This window comes from Pavona decussata, unplaced genomic scaffold (assembly GCF_977016875.1).
Source record: "Pavona decussata unplaced genomic scaffold, jaPavDecu1.1 SCAFFOLD_228, whole genome shotgun sequence".
Lineage (NCBI taxonomy): Eukaryota > Metazoa > Cnidaria > Anthozoa > Scleractinia > Agariciidae > Pavona > Pavona decussata.
In genome coordinates, this window is record NW_028145633.1 from 780,903 (window position 1) to 784,811 (window position 3,909).

The window sequence follows — 3,909 nt, forward strand, 5'->3', positions numbered from 1 at the left end:
GTAGGAGAAGTTCACTGAGATGCCAGGTACCCCAAAGAGACCAATGTTAAAGATATAAATTTTGAAGTCATCTTGGATAAGCCTTTTGTTTTGTTTTTTTTTTTTCGTAGAATTTTCAAACTTTAAACGTGCCTAACCGTAAAAATCAAAAATATCGCGGCAAGGGTGGAAAACTCAATTTCTTACATATTTAAATGTCAGTTAGGGTAGGATATAACTAAAATCACTATACATTTTTTTTTTCGGTGAAATGTCTAAGTATGCAGTCCATTTTAAATCAACCAATCAGTGCTTTGCGACCGTTGGGCTTCAAATGCCTAACCCAAGCGTTGATTGACCGATTTAAAATGGACCGCATGCTTACAATTCCTTTGGTCGCTGACTTTGCAGCAGATTATAGTTTGAAACCTATCTGGAGCGTGGAAGATTGCATTTTGCTTAAATAGTATCAGTACTTACTGATGAAGATCACTACATCTTTAAGCTAGTGCTTTCCAGTTTTTTAATACAATAAATCCTAGTACTCCATGAAACCAAAAAACCGAAGAGAAAGGTCTTTTTTTCACGCAGATGACCCCAAATATCGCATTTCCCGTATAAATGGCTGATGAATAGCAATGAAAGAACGAACCCCTACGAAAAATATTACCTTTTGTTTGTTTTCCTGAGTTAGTGGAATCCTAGGAGGACATTGAATCACCCACTTTATTCATTCTTCCGTAAGTCTGGGTGTCCTGTGGTTTCGGGTGGTCATTCATCTCCCTGTTAATTCCTTAGGGGTGTTGTTTTCAAATACTATCAGATTTTTGATGTCCAAATTAAACAATACTTAATTTAAAGTTGTTCCAAAATATAAAAATAAAATTGCTAAAAAGTTCAGTCGAATTTATGGCTATTGCTATGGCCATTCAGCGTCAGAAAAAAATCGCCAAAAAGATACTAAGTAAACAAACCCTTGTCGTGCTAGTTACTTGGCGCCGTTTGTTTGCTTAGAGGCGGGGCACGAATGAATTTTTTCAAGTCAAGTTTATTACACTGAAAATGGAGGTTTGTTGTTCTTTTAAGGCCCTTGTTTGTGGTACAACACTGCGACTACGCGGTACAAGCCACCAAAACGTGTCTGAATACTACCTGAAGGAAATTACGGTGTTACGTAACGCGCGTGGGCCACAACATCATCCGTCCCGAGAGCACCCCTCCTGTCAGAAGCCCCACCCTACGCCAGCACCACGGAAGATTTTTTTTGTGTGCGTGAGAGGGATAGGGGGTGAAGGGGTTGGTGCTTACTTGTTTTCAAAATTAGATAAATGGAGGAGAGAAAAGCGTACCAAATTTAAGGCAGAAAACATTGTTTCCAATATGTGGCATGATGATTGGCTTATGAATTAGGGAAGGAAAGTGAAGTTATAACAGTAACTTGAAGGGAGATAGGTTACTACAGGCTGGTTTTATACCAATATCCTCTTACGCGCTTCCCCTACCCACTCCTCTCCCGGTCCATAAGTAGTACTGCATTAACTAGACCCTAAGTGTCGCCCATCAGGTTGGAAACAGAACACTCTTTCACATTTTAGACTACATGCATTATTCAATATATATTAGCCGATTCTGCTCCTTCATTTAGTTACGTCAACAGACCGCCAGAACCTGTTATTAGCCCTATCCACCCGTCAAGGACAGCACACTTACCTGCAGCGATTAGAGTTATGTCTAGTCGATTAAGCTAACACTTACAAGCTGTTTTAAGCAAGCCATTCCTTTCTTACAATTTCTAAAGCGTAATTACTTGCGGCCTTAGTGGTTACGAACGATCGATGACTCTCCGAGTCAAACAAAACTCTCACTCTCCCCTGACTACTACCATTAATCAGCGCCTGTGCGGTTTGAAGGGCAATTCTACTTTCGGTTCCCACAAGCATACTACTTGGACTATTCACTGGAACCGGTCCTATGGGCTGAGGGCTACTCTCACCTGAGGGTGCTTGTGGCTTAGCTTCGCATAGGCTAGCATGATGAAAACCCTTACAATTCTTACAACTAGCACCTATTTTGCAATCACGGGCGCGGTGTCCCCTCTCTGTACAATTAAAACATCTACCGTATTTAATTAATAGTCTCTTACGCTCTCCAATGTTAGTCACTTTCTTGCATTGTTCCGGTTGATGTCCTCCAAAACAAAACTGGCATCGGCTATCTTCTGCTCTTCTTGTAAACAGCGCACTTGTTGTCGGTTGGGAAATGCGTCTGTTGTCAGTGCGTCCTGTAACCCGTGCTGGCCGCGTCAGGCACTGATCTTCTCTGAGTTCCACTTCTACCAGAAGCGCATTCAGCATATCTCCTAAAGCCCAGTCCAGATAATCCTGTCCTCTCATAATGGTAAGTCTCAGGCTGTCAGGGATCTTTTCGAGTAGCATCGGGACAACAATTGCCGAGTACATTGCTTCTTCAACTGCTAAGGCCTGCAGCGCTTGGTACTTTGTTTCTACAAGGTCTTAGAAACTGCGAAGTCTTGCCGTGTCTTTATCGCTGTAGACTGGCCGCGCGTTTAACAGTTCGTTTACAAGCGCCCGTTGAATCGCAGTCTTCTTTCCGTATCGTCTCTTTAATAGGTCTAGAGCGATTCGTAATTAGCTGATGTCAGGGCAAATCCTGCGATCGCCGATCTCGAAGGTTCTAGGAGCAGTCCTTTCAAGTACGAGAACTTATTTACGTTCGATAGTGATTCGTTCGTGTGGACAGCGTTTTCGAACGAGTCCCAAAACTCCTGCAATTCGTGGAGTTTGCCGTTAAACTTTCTAACCTCTAGTTTCGGGAGTTTCAACTCGTGCGTTTTTCTGAGTTGCAGGGGTCGCTGCGTTCAGATTTTCATTGTCTTGATTCAAGCTCAAAAACGAACTTGTGGCTTGACCTTCGCTTGATGGGGAAGGTGTCCCAGTCACAACGTTCAATTTATCGTCAATTGCTACAAGTCGCTGGGTTACCTCAGCTTTCAGCCTTGCGCTCTCTCCGATTTCGGCCGTCACGTCTTCTTCGGTTGATTTTTCATTATCGACAAGTTCAGCCAGAATCCCTTCGTCGAATGGCAGGATCTTATCTAACTGTTCTGCCAGCTTCGCCTTCCATTTTAAAAATTCGGCTTTACTCTCGGACACATAGCTTCCAAGGCATGCATCGACCTCTGGCAGGATTCCTATTAATAATGTTCGGTGGCCCGCTCTCTTTTCCTTGTTCCACATTTTATTCGGCTCTCGGGACCACGTGTTGTGGAAATCTCACCGAAAATCTCCGCGGTCCGCTGGTCCACTAAACAAAACTGAGGACTGTATCTTTCACGTTCCTTTATTCGCGATCCGTTGTACAATCTTTCAAACTTTCACAATCTTTCAATCTTGTAATCTAATCTTCTCTTACATATTGTTCTTATTTATCTACCCTTTCCGGAAGTACACACCCCTTTGGTACATTACAAGTTCATTGTACTTATTTTAATTAACCGAGACTAATGCAATCAAATGTCTGTCACACCCTGTATTCATGACACGAACTGTTAACACATTCACCCACGTTACCGGATATTCCCACGATTCTTCCCAATTTGTCGTTTATTCCTTGTTACAATCAATCACTATTTATTTCGATCTATCACCTAATTATGCAAGCATATGTTTCACAACATCCTTAAATAAATCGTTTTTTTAATTTGCATTTTTGTGTTTTAAAGTTAGAATATGACTAGTGTCAGGACTAGTACCGAGTGCAGCTTTCAAGAATTTTAGCCCTCGCCCACTCCCTTAAAATGCCCATGACATAGTGTGACCAACAAATGGCTACAATGAGGGATATTTTTGGTTTCATTCTAGGAGCTATTGCATTTAAAGATGGAAAGAACAAGCTAAGGGATATGTAGTG

At 42.0% G+C, this 3,909-nt stretch overlaps 1 pseudogene; it reads right to left on the reverse strand.

The window, feature by feature from the left end:
• Nucleotides 1-1,742: 1,742 nt before the first annotated feature.
• On the reverse strand, nt 1,743-3,669 carry LOC146458813 (uncharacterized; annotated as a pseudogene).
• Nucleotides 3,670-3,909: the final 240 nt, after the last annotated feature.